At 37.6% G+C, this 13,495-nt stretch overlaps 1 pseudogene; it reads right to left on the reverse strand.

The window, feature by feature from the left end:
- Positions 1–13,495, reverse strand: part of LOC149143731 (uncharacterized) — a 56,119-nt pseudogene that overhangs the window by 30,315 nt on the left and 12,309 nt on the right.

A 13,495-nucleotide genomic window follows, 5' to 3' on the forward strand; every position in this document is an offset into this window, starting at 1 on the left:
TTCCCCCTCTCTCTCCTTCTCTCCTCTCTCTCTCTATCTCCTGCCCTCCCCCCTCTCCCCCTCCTTTGCTCCCCCCTCTCTCCCTCCCTCTCTCTCGCTCCCCCTCTCCTAACTCCCTATCCCACATCTCTCACCCCTTTCTCTCTATATATATCAATATAGTCATATCTCCTTCATACTCGCATTCTCTTCCCTCCCTATTTCCCTATCAATCCCTCCCTCATTCCCCTTCAAAACATTCACCCCAAGACCCCTTACACACTTGCCCTTTCCACACATCTAATTTTTATTATAAAAAAAAGGGGTAATTACAAACTTTTAAAAACCTAATTCAAATCAATTTTATATAAAAATAAATAAATATCTTCGCATCTTGTTAAAAATAAAAAATAACTAATAACAATATAAACATAATTGACTTAATTTTAATTAAAATCCTTACTAACCTAGTTACTCATCTCCAAAATATGACTAACTTAGAATAAAGATATCACGTCGTGGAATTATAGTTAAAATCAAGTCATCAACATATAAGAACAATTTACCTTCTACCCAAATATGGTATAGGTTTGCATCCTCTTTAGTTTTGGTGAAGCCCAACCTACTAAGATAGATATCCATCCTGGTGAACCAAACACGAGGTGCTTTTTTAAGAATGTACAATGCTCTCTTGAGTCTGCACACATGAGACTCTCGATCAAAATTCTCTAAGCCTTTTGGTTGCTCGATGTACACCTCCTCCTCAATAACTCCATTGAGGAATGTTATTTTCACATCCATCTGGTGGATCTTCCATCCCATCTGTGCAGTTAGAGTAAGAATAGATCTAATGGATGAGTACCTTGCTATAGGATAAAATGTCTCCTTATAGTCAATCCCCTCAACTTAAGAGTATCCCTTGGCCATAAATTTGACCTTTTAATTTTATATGCTTTCATCTGCTGCATGCTTTACCTTGAAGATCCATCTTGAACCCACAACTGATTTATATGATGGTTTTGGTACCACTCCCTAAACATTGTTATTTACAATGGATTTGTATTCCTCCATTATTGCATCAACTCATATAATTTTCTCTATTTCTTCCTCAAAAGAGGATTGCTAAGTCTCTACAAGATCATCCACTAGAGGCATGTAACCAGTGTACTGAACAGGTGACCTTATCTTCCTGTGATAATTTGAAGGAGCACCCACATTCTCCCTCACATCTTACACAAGTATCTTAGCTTCCCTGGTCCTTTTCTTACTTCCGTTCTGTTTGAGTGGTTATCTCCACTCCCTTCTCCTCAACTTGTGGCTTCTTCACAACTTCTTGAGGTTCCTCCCTTGGAGCTAAATGCTCCTCTTCTAGTGGGATCTAAAGCTCCCTCTCAAGAGAGCATCTTTATCTTCATCAAATTTCACATCCCTTCACACAATTTTCATTCTGAGGAATGACAAGTACACATGGTAGTTGTGGGGATTTTATGTGTAACCCACAAATACCCCCAATTATGTTGTTGGCTATAACTTCTTCCTTAATTCTTTGGAGACATGGTAGTAAAAATAGGCTCTAAAAATACTGAAGTGTGACACATCTGAATTCCTCCCCAAGAAAGCCTCCTCTAGTGCAATCATGCCAACAATCCGATGAAGACTCTGGTTATGAAAATAGATTGTTGTGTTTCATACCTTCGCCCACAAATGCATAGATAGGCCTTGATAATGCAACATCTCCCTCGTTACTCCAACAATGCTACGATTCTTCCTCTTAGACACCCCATTTTATAGTGGGTTGTGTGGTGTTGTCAACTCTCGTGAAATTCCTTCTTTTACACAAATTTTTTTAAATTCATTCGACATGTATTCTACTCCATTATCACTCCTGAGATCCTTCACCTTCTTTCCCATTTATTTCTCAACTAGTGCCTTGCATTCTACGAACTTGGAGAATGTCTCATACTTCTTCTACATGAAGAATATCCAACACTTCAGTGAGAAGTCATCAACAAAAAATGACAATATTTATGCCTGGCAGTGGAGCCTTGTTGGGTCCCTATAATACTAGTGATTACCCCATTACTATTGTAGTTATACCCCTTATTAATATTTTTGTGCCCCTATTTCCCCCATATTGTTATTACTATGCCATTAGAATCCCTCTATTGTTATTTTTGTGGCTTTATATTATTATTGTTAGGTCGGCTGGATTATATTGTGACTCCTTAGACTCCTATATATAGAAAGGAGGTTTTGTCATTTGAATCATCCAAGAATTGTTCATTTATGTAATGTAAAGGAGGTTGCCCCTCGAAGAGGTTGAATTCTAAGGCATTGATCTATCTTTTCTATCTTTTCTTGAGCTAGTTTCATAACATTTGGTATCAGAGGTTTGGATTCTAGGGTTTCGCTGCTCCAAACAGGTCATCGTGGAATTTTCGCTATAAATTTTTTTCTGTGACGTTTCAGAAGTCGCAAAAAAACCCATTTGAGAAGAAATCACGCTGAGCCTTGGGTCTGAATTTTAGAGCTTTTCACGTGATATTTGCAGAGATATTATCTGAGGAAGTTGGTATTTTTGCAGACTCCTGAATTACATTCAAAACAGGTGACCTCGGGAAAATTGTCATAACTTTCTCTCTGGGGAACAGATTGAAATTTCGTAAGAAGGTACAGAAAGAGGACAAACTTTAGTTTCTTGTATGCATGTTTCAGATCCAAAGGTCGAAACAGTGACTCATGGCACGTCGTACAATTTCGCTCTACTGAACTAGTCTATAAGCAAGTCACTGTGGGAGATTTCACATAACTCTTCCTTGGAGAATCCAATTTGGGTCAGACTTGTGGCATTGGAAAGAGGACACAGAGGGCTACTACAGATCACAAATTCAGAACTAGATGATTGGAAAGTACAGAGATACATCAGAGACAATATCGAGCTCCTACAAAGTGAAAAAAGGTGTGTAGATTTTCTTAAATTTTTGCTTAAGCTTGGTTTGAAAATTTATTTTGAAGGAATTCAAAGGGCATAGTAGAGAATTATTATCAGTAACTAATTCCCCAAGGAAATAAAATGCAAACACCTATTAAGGAACCTGAAAGCTCTAGCATGACTCATGAAGAAGAGGAAGAAATGCAACATGATATATCAAAATTACAAGACCAAGTGCAACAACTGTCCCTTTCACAAAAAGGAACAGAGTCTAAGATGGATGGTTTAAAGAAAGATGTAGAAGCTAAGATGGATGGTTTAAAGAAAGGTGTAGAAGCTAAGATGGACTGTTTAAAGAAATGCGTAGAAGCTAAGATGATTGACGTGGAAGCTAAGACGGTGATTTGAAGATCAATTTGAAGACAGACATGGATGAATTGAAGATAAATATGAATAAGTTGCTACAAGAAATGGTCCCTAAGGGTGAAAGGGTACTAAAGGAAACTCATGATGAGAACAAAAAAATGTTAATCATGATTCCATAAATGCTAATGTTGGATCGAAGACTCACCATATTCCAAAAATCGATATGAGGAAGTTTGATGGCAAGGATCCTGCCACATGGATATTACAGATGGAGCAATTCTTCGATCTCAATAATGTGCAAAACACACAAAAGGTATGTATGGCAACTTTATATTTGGAACCAAATCATTTTGTATGGTATCAATGGCTTTGCTCTCGTAAACCATTTATCACTTGGGATATTTTTACGGAAGAATTGATAGCACATTATGAGGATACAAAAAGAAACACTTTTTTTAGCCAATTGATAAGTCTCAAACAAAAGGGTTCAATAATGGAGCACATTGAGGAGTTCCAAAAATTGAACATAAGGGTAAAAGATATTCCAGAGGAGCATAGGATTGATGTGTTCATAGGGTATTTAAAGGATAATATCCAACATGATGTTCGCCTTTGGGAACCTGATTCATTAGAGAAGGCATTCAGGTTAGCAAGAAAAATGGAAAGAAAAATTATGGCAACCAGGAAGCATACCACTCACAACTATAAAGACGGAAGTGTTGTTTCCCCTAGTCTTCCACAACCTATAAGGTTGACACCACAACAATTGGAAAAAAAAAGAGCAAAAGGGCTTTGTTACAGTTGTGATAGCAAATACACTAAAGGTCATAAGTGTGCTGAGAAGAAATTATTCTACATAGATTGTGAAGAGGAAGAAGAAAAGGAGCAAGAAAGGTCAAAAGAAGAGGATATAATCCAGGAACAAAGCCTAGATGAAGAAAAAATAAATCCGACCATATCTTGTAATGCATTGGCGGGAATTACCACTCCTCAAACCATCAAGATAGAAGGACAAATCAAGAAGAAAAAGGTAATAGTGTTGATTGATTCAGGAAGCACCCACAATTTTATTCATTGTAAGGTAGCAAAAGAATTGAATTGCTTCCTATATCCAGCACCAGAGTGTCAAGTGATGATTGCAAATGGAGGAACAATAAATTTCTCTGGAAAGTGCCATAATATCAAGCTATCCATGGGAGAATATGTATTGACTAGCCCAATGCTTTCCATTCCAATGGGAGGTGCTGATGTTGTACTAGGAGTCCAATGGCTACAATCCTTGGGTACAATAGCTTTTAATTTTCAAAAACTTTTCATCAAATTTTCTACGGAAGGAAAGGAAGTTGAATTAAGGGGTATTGCAGGGAAACCAGGAAAGATAATCAGCTCTAATAGTATGACAAAGCTTCTAAAAAAGGAGCAAAGAGGTGTAATTGCACAATTATGCTCGCTAGATGTTTCCACATTGGAATCATCTATTTCTCCAGATCTCCAAAAAGTCTTGGACAATCATTCCAAGGTATTTGAGACTCCCAAAGGTCTCCCACCTATGCGTGATCATGATCATGCTATTCATCTGATTCCAGGAAGTGTTCCTCCAAACATCAGGCCGTACAGATATCCCTATGTCCAAAAGAGTGAAATTGAACGTATGGTTGCAGAAATGCTAGAGGCTGGTATAATTCAACCGAGTCAAAGTTCTTTCTCTGCTCCAGTAGTATTGGTGCACAAGAAGGATGGATCATGGCGCATGTGTCCGGATTATAGGGAGCTCAACAAGCTCACTATTAAAGATAAGTTCCCCATTCCTGTCATTGATGAATTACTGGATGAATTGCATGGATCAATTTACTTCACCAAGTTGGATCTTCGTTCAGGATATCATCAAATCAGAATGAAGACTGAAGACATTCCGAAAACAGCATTTAGAACTCATGAGGGTCATTATGAATTTTTGGTCATGCCTTTTGGCCTTACCAATGCACCTTCAACATTTCAAGGTTTGATGAATTCAATTTTCAAACCATTCCTTAGAAAATTTGTGTTAGTATTTTTTGATGATATACTAATCTACAGCAAGTCTTGGAAGGATCATGTTGAACATGTTGACAAGGTGCTACAACTATTGAAGGAGAAACAATTATATGCAAAAAGATCCAAATGTTTCTTTGGAGTCCAGGAGGTGGAATATTTGGGTCATATTGTATCTCATGAAGGAGTTAAGGTAGACCCTAGAAAAATTAAAGCCATTAAGGAATGGAAAATCCCCACATCCATAAAGCATCTGCGAGGATTTCTCGATTTGACAGGATATTATCGCAAGTTTGTTAAGAATTATGGGAGAATAGCAGCACCTCTAACAACATTATTGAAGAAAGATGCATTTTCATGGACTTCGGAAGCAACAAAGGCCTTTGAACATCTTAAAGAGGCAATGTGCCAAGCACCGGTCTTAGCTACACCGGACTTCACAAAAACCTTTATTGTGGAATGTGATGCTTCAGGAAATGGAATTGGTGCTGTTCTAATGCAAGATGAAAGACCCATTGCTTTTGAAAGTCGTCCAATCAAGGGAAAGTTTTTAAGAAAAGCTATTTATGAGAAGGAAATGTTGGCAATACTCCATGCACTTAAGAAATGGCGACCCTACCTAATGGGAAGACACTTCAAGGTAAAAACGGATCATGATAGCCTTAAATACTTTTTAGAACAAAGATTATCCTCTGAAGAGCAACAAAAGTGGGTCACAAAGATGTTGGGTTATGACTTTGAAATCATCTACAAAAAAGGGAAGCAAAATGTGGTGGCAGATGCACTCTCAAGAAAGGATGAGGATGTGGAAGCATTGTTGTGTGCCATTTCTATTATCCAACCAGATTGGATAAACGAAGCAAGGGAGGAATGGAAGAATGACGAAGAAGTGTGGGCACTTATTCGAAAGTTACAACAAGATTCCAGTACGTCTGGTACATTTAGCTGGCAAAATGATTCATTATGGTACAAAGATCGCTTATACCTCTGTAAGATTTCCCAGCTAAAACAAAAGATTCTTATGGAATTGCACACTTCTCCCTTAGGAGGGCACTCAGGATTTTTAAAAACTTACCACAGGGTTAAGAAGGAATTTTTTTGGGATGGCCTTAAATCAGATATTCAAAAATTTGTGGCTGAATGTTTGGTTTGCCAACAAAATAAAGTTGAAACAATTAAGACACCGGTTCTATTACAACCTTTATCCATTCCAAGCCAACGTTGGGAGGAGATTTCAATGGATTTTATCACAGGTTTACCCAAGTCTGAGGGAAAGAGTGTCATCATGGTGGTAGTTGACAGACTTACCAAGTATGCACACTTTTGTGCATTATCACATCCATTTAAAGCCAGTACAGTTTCTACTGCATTTATGGAAACAATTCAAAAGCTACATGGAAACCCAAAGATTATTGTAAGTGATAGAGATCCCATTTTCACTGGAAATTTTTGGACAGAATTATTTTCTTTTCTTGGTACTCAGTTAGCTCATAGCTCATCTTATCATCCTCAATCTGATGGGAAAACTGAGATAGTAAACAAATGTTTGGAAGGATATCTTCGTTGCTTTGTATCTGATAAACAGACACAATGGGTCAAATGGTTTCCTCTGGCTGAATGGTGGTATAACACTTCCTTCCATACAGCAACAAAAATGACCCCATTTATGGCACTTTATGGGTATCAACCACCATCCATCACATCATATTTAAGAGAAAATTCTAAGGTTCAGGCAGTGGAACATCACATCGAACATCAACAACAAGTCCTCCAAATCTTAAAGGATAACCTCATGTTGGCACAGAATAGAATGAAACAACAGGCAGATCAACATCGCAGTGAAAGAAGTTTTGATGTAGGTGATTGGGTATTCCTACGGCTACAACCATATAAGAAAATGTCCCTCAAGCAAGCTAAGAAGGATAATAAATTATCACCAAAGTATTATGGTCCGTACAAGGTGTTGCAAAAGATTGGTACTATGGCATACAAATTGGAGCTTCCTGCAGCTTCTCGATTGCACCCAGTTTTCCATGTTTCATGTTTAAAGAAGGTTATAGGCGACAAGCTCCCAATTCAAACAATATTGCCAAAACTTGATGAGGAAGGAAAAATTATATTGGAACCGGAAGCAGTCATAGAAACAAGAACTCAACAACTACAAAATCGTTCAATTTTATAGTATCTTATCAAGTGGAAGAACTTGTCCGCTGAAGATTCCACATGGGAGGATAAGAATTTTATGCAAAAGTATCCAGAACTACTCAAGCGTTGAGGACAACACTTTTTTGAAGGAGAGGGGCATGTTGGGTCCCTATAATACTAGTGATTACCCCATTACTATTGTAGTTATACCCCTTATTAATAATGTTGTGCCCCTATTGCCCCCATATTGTTATTACTGTGCCCCATAGAATCCCTCTATTGTTATTTTTGTGGCTTTATATTATTATTGTTAGGTCGGCTGGATTATATTGTGACTCCTTAGACTCCTATATATAGAAAGGAGGTTTTGTAATTTGAATAATCCAAGAATTGCTCATTTATGTAATGTAAAGGAGGTTTCCCCCTCGAAGAGGCTGAATTCTAAGGCGTTGATCTATCTTTTCTATCTTTTCTTGAGCTGGTTTCAGAACAAAGCTATCGAGAAAGGTCCATATAAATTAGAGTGGATCCTTTCAAGGATTGCATGTGCTTTACTATCTTGATCAGCAAAGGTGGATTTTGTGTACTTCCCCAGCATACATCCTTTGTATACATCTTGTTGCTCAAGTACTCCTTTGGGGAGGTCTGTCATTATTTGTCTTCAATGTGCCATGATGCAAATGGAAAAGTATTATATGCCAAAGTTCACTGACACCGCAGCTCTGCACCTTCTCTGCCTTTGTCCTTAATGTAGCACAATCCTCCACACCTAGCTTGTATAGGTTCTTCACATGAACCTCAATATGCTTCACCCATATAGATATGTGTCTCAGGAATGCCTTTCCTTTCTTGAAGATCACATTATAACCATGGTCTTCCAGAACTACAAAAAAGACAAGATTTTTCTTTAGGCCCAGAATGACCATAGCATCATTGAGCCTGAGGGTGGAGCCCGACTCCCTCTGAAAGGTAACTATACCAATCCTAGTCAATATATACCTTCCATCATCCCCCATCTCAATGTGCATATGTAAATATTTCTCCTCCAAGTCATGGAAAAAGTCTCTATTGTCGTCATGTGGAATGATGCACCTGAGTCCAAGTACCACACGCTCCCCATCACTGTGTTGATCATGTACGCAATGAGGGTAAATTCAAGCTTGAACTATGAAGTTGAAGCTTCACCTACTACTCCTCCTAAGGTATTCTTTCTTGCCTTATTGTTTGGACACTTCGTGGCATAGTGCCTGAATTCATGACATTGGAAGAATTTATTTTTTGACAAATATTTCTTCTTACCACCTTGACTGGATTCTAGTTCGGATTAGGATTTCTTCCTTTTTCCCTTCTTTGCCTTTCCATCTAATGAAAAATTTTATTCATCCTCTCCCTTGGATGAATTCCACCTTTGGTATTCCTCCTTATTTCATCCTGTACCAAGTTAGACCATAAGTGCTCCCAAATTGGTAGTTTCTCCCTCCCATTCACAAAATATTCATAGCTATGTTAGCTCTTGGGAAGGCCCAGAAGGGCTAAGGTTACCAATTATTCTTCAGGGGAATTAACACTGACCCCACCAAGTTCATCACGACACTGTGTAAACTTGCTCAGATACTATGGAATTATGTCATTCTTCTACATCTCAATACTTCAAAGTTTATGTTTGAGCCTCAGCTTCTTGTGGTCACTACTATTCTCAAACAATTATGTCAGTTCTTTCCACATCTCTAGAGAAGTTTCTTTTCCTTGGAAATTCAATACAATATGATCTCGTACTCCCTCCAAGATGATTATCCTCACCTTGGCTACATATTTCTTCCACTGAGAAGGGTTTTGGGCATCAAATGCTTGAGTTTTTGCAACATTTGTCTTGATGTATTTTAGCAATCCATTGTTATCCAATACTGCCTCCATTCGGTCCTTCCATGCAAAAAAATTAGAGGTGCCTTCCAAGGCATACTCTAGCCTTAATCCATTGAAGGAAATCTTCTTAGATCTAAAGAAATCTAGCTACATTGATCTTCAAATTCGAACCTCTAAGATATAACATCTAATTTCTTGCTCTAATGTGAATCCAACTGTAGTACCATGTATAAATTAGGTTGTATACTTAAAAATTCTCATGAATTTTTAATCTAAATCACAAGACACAGATCTACACTACTGCTATGTGAACATTAATTCACAATTTGGAACAAAATTATCATACATGCAAGAAAGAATAATACACATGAAATAAGTATTTTTATCTAGGGAAAGAGATCTGATAAAAACCCCAATTCCTCTTGCATTAATAAAATGAAATAGAGATGTATTACAATTTCTTTGCTCAACTGAGCTCACCCTACAAGTGAAAAACCTATCTCTCGTCTCACTAAAGGCCTCTGACCTAAACTTGGTCAAATTTTTCCTCGGATTGAGTTCCTATTTCCTTGTGTTGTTCCTTGAGGAATTAGCCCCTTATTATTTAGGAAATTCTCTCAATTGAATTGCAAAATCCTTTAGGTTGATCATTTGACTACATGCAACACTTGTACACTCTAAACTATTCTACAATTAATGTTACACTGCCTTGGAATCTCCACCTCATGGGTTGTGTTAGAAATTCTCTCTAATGCATGAAACAGTCCCATGCATTTACTCTTCAATTCAAAACATGCACTTTGGCATGCCGCCTGATCATATAATTCTGCAAGCATAGAAATTCCTTCTAGTTGGACCTACTGTGGTCCTTTTCTTGCTTCAACGCTCATGTTGTGTTTTTGGAATGTTCAATTTTGGTTTGGAGCATGAACTATCTTCATATTGTGCATTTGCCTCCTTTGAAATTAAAGGAGATATATATAATTAAACCTTATTTCAGTTTTTACTCAGAAAATTCTGCCTACCAGATTTGTATCTTACACCGCAAGCATTACACAGTGTCTTAGGACCCTTGGGCCCAGCCCTCCACTGTGGGGTTTTCTGTACTCCACAGTGTAAACATTTCCTGACCTGAATTGAATCCTACCCCTTCTTCTTACCCCAATTGTTTGTCTTGATGATTTTCTTCAGGGGTTCAAGTTCCACTGGCTTGGTAATGAAGTGTCTTGAATCATTGTTAAAATAGTTTGGTCCATTCTCCAATAACCCAACTGAGGAGGTAGGGGAAATAATCCTAGAAGTCCATTTGCAAATTGGGGCTCTAGACTTCTTTCTTCTTGCTTATGTATTTGAGATAGCCATTTCTGAAGCAACTTTTCACTTTTCCTAATACCCACCTATTTAATGGTTTTCACCTTATTTATCACATCCATCCATTATCCTTGTAACATCGGACACGAACTCAATGCCACGAACTCAGGTCTAGACTTCGCAATGAAGAAAGCTCTGCAAAACCAACACAATGAAGGAACTGTTGGTGTAGCTGTTGGTTCAGTGTATTTTAATGGAGCCCTTCACAATGGAGCCAAACCTATTTGTTGAATTCATAATGTAGCGTCAACTGGTTCCTCGTGCGTACTTCAAATGACTTTATTCTTAAAATTTGAATTAATATTTTGGCTTGGGAAGTTGAGAAGTCACAAGACTGAAACTTGACATGTGAATTCAAACTAGATATCTTCAGTCCTTCTGTAATCATGGGTTGTGTTAGAAATTTTCTCTAATCCTTGAAATAGTCCAATGCATTTACTCTTCAATTCAAAACACGCACTTTGGCATGCCGCCTGATGATATAAAATTTTGCAAGCATAGAAATTCCTTCTGGTTGGACCTGTTGTGGTGATTTTCTTGCTTCAACACTCATGTTATGTTTTTGGAAGGTTAAAATATTGGTTTGGAGCATGAACTCTCTTCATACTGTGCATTTTCCTCCTCTGAAATTGAAGGAGATGTATATAATTAAACCTTATTTCATTTTTTACTGATAAATTCCTGCCTACCATATTTGTATCTTACATCGTAGGCATTACACAGTGTCCTGGTTTGTCTTGATGATTTCTTCATGGGTTCAGGTTCCACTGGCTTGGTAATGAAGTGTCCTGAATCATTTCTGAAATAGTTTGGGTCATTATCCAATAACCAATCTGAGGAGGTAGGGGATATAATCCTAGAAGCCCATTTGCAAACTAGGGCTCTAGACCTCTTGATTCTTGCTACTGTATTTGAGGTAGCCATTTCTGAAGAAAAGTTTCTCTTTTCCTGATGTCCACCTCTTTAATGGTTTTTGCCTTCTTTATCAAATCCATCCATTTTCCTTGTAACATCGGACACAAAATTAATGCCATGAACTTAGGTCTAGACTTCTCAATGAAGAAAGCTCTGCAAAACCAACACAATGAGGCAACTTTTGGTTCAGTGTATTTTGACGGGAGCCCTTCACAATGGAGCCAAACCTATTTGTTGAATTCATAATGTAGGTTCAACTGGTTCCTCGTGCCTGCTTCAAATGACTTTATTCTTCAAAACTGCATTAATATTTTGGTTTGGGAAGTTGAGAAGACTCAAGATTGAAACTTGAGCTGTGAATTCAAACTAGTTATCTGTAGTCCTTCTGTAATCATGGGTTGTGTTATAAATTTTCTCGAATGCCTGAAACAGTCCCATGCATTTACTCTTCAATTCAAAACACTCACTTTGGCATGTCACCTATTAATATAATTTTGCAAGCATAGAAATTCCTTCTGGTTGGACCTACTATGGTCCTTTTCTTGCTTCAACACTCATGTTGTGTTTTTGGAATGTTCAAATATTGGTTTGGATCATGAACTATCGTCATACCATGCATTTTCCTCCTCTGAAATTGAAGGAGATGTATATAATTAAACCTTATTTCATTTTTTACTGAGAAATTCATGCCTACTAGATGTGTATCTTACACCATAGGCATCACCCAATGTCTTAGGACCCTTGGGCCCAGCCCTCCACTGCGAGGTTTTTTTTACTCCACAATGTAAGCATTTCCTAACTTGAATTGAATCTTGCCCCTTCTTCTTACCCTAGTGGTTTGTCTTGATGATTTTATTTAGGGGTTTAGGTTCCATTGGCTTGGCAACAAAGTGTCCTGAATCACTGCAGAAAGAGTTTGGGCCATTCTCCAATAACACATCTGAGGAGGCTGGGGAAATAATCCTAGAAGCCCATTTGCGAACTGGGGCTCTAAACCTCTTACTTCTTGCTTTTCCTGGTACAGTTATTTCTGGATTAAAAGTTGAAATATTCCCAGAGCTGCTTTCGAGAACCGATATAGGACTCAAGGTTCTGAACTTATCATAATTCTACCCCAGTATCGATGTAGGACTCAGGCTTCTGAACTTATCATAATTCTTCCCTTCTTCATATTTTCCCTTCACTTCAACTCCAAAATCAGGATCATAAGGATAGGTCGGTCCAGTTTCTAGGAATGGGTCAAAGCTTGAAATCCATTCTAGCTCTGAAAAATCATTGCACTGGTAAACAAAAAAGCACAAACCCATTTTAGAAACTAGATTTTCATTTAACTAAATTACCCTAATTCCTAAGAAAATCTACCCCGAATTCCATTTTACCAAGGACGCAATAGGAAAAGGTATAGTTTGATCATCATGTGATTTTCCTCCTCTGAAGTTGAAGGAGATGTATATAATTAAACCTTATTTCATTTTTTACTAAGAAATTCCTTGCAACTATATCTATAAGCATACACCATAATCTATTCTGGAAATTGCCTTAAACCAACACAGTGAGGCATTTGCAATCTTTGTAAAGATGTAAGCTTTGAAATTGATTCTGGTAAATTCAATAGCTTGAGGCACTTTCCAACACCTGGGTTATGTAGTATACGAATGTGGCTACTCCTCCTTTATCAAACTCAAATTACATGGAACACATTAACCATATAGCAACTATATCTATATGCATATAAGAAAAGAAAAAAGACTATCCTTATACACAGCCAACCTTTAAACTTCCTTAGTGATTGTGGGTTTGACAATAGTTGACATAGCTTGATTAAATGTGGGGATAGGTTCAATTGTGATTCATGTTGATAGATTTTAGAAAGAAAATACCTATACATCACCT

Source organism: Pinus tabuliformis, chromosome X (assembly GCF_031772625.1).
Source record: "Pinus tabuliformis cultivar Carrire ecotype Pingquan chromosome X, CPIR1, whole genome shotgun sequence".
NCBI lineage: Eukaryota > Viridiplantae > Streptophyta > Pinopsida > Pinales > Pinaceae > Pinus > Pinus tabuliformis.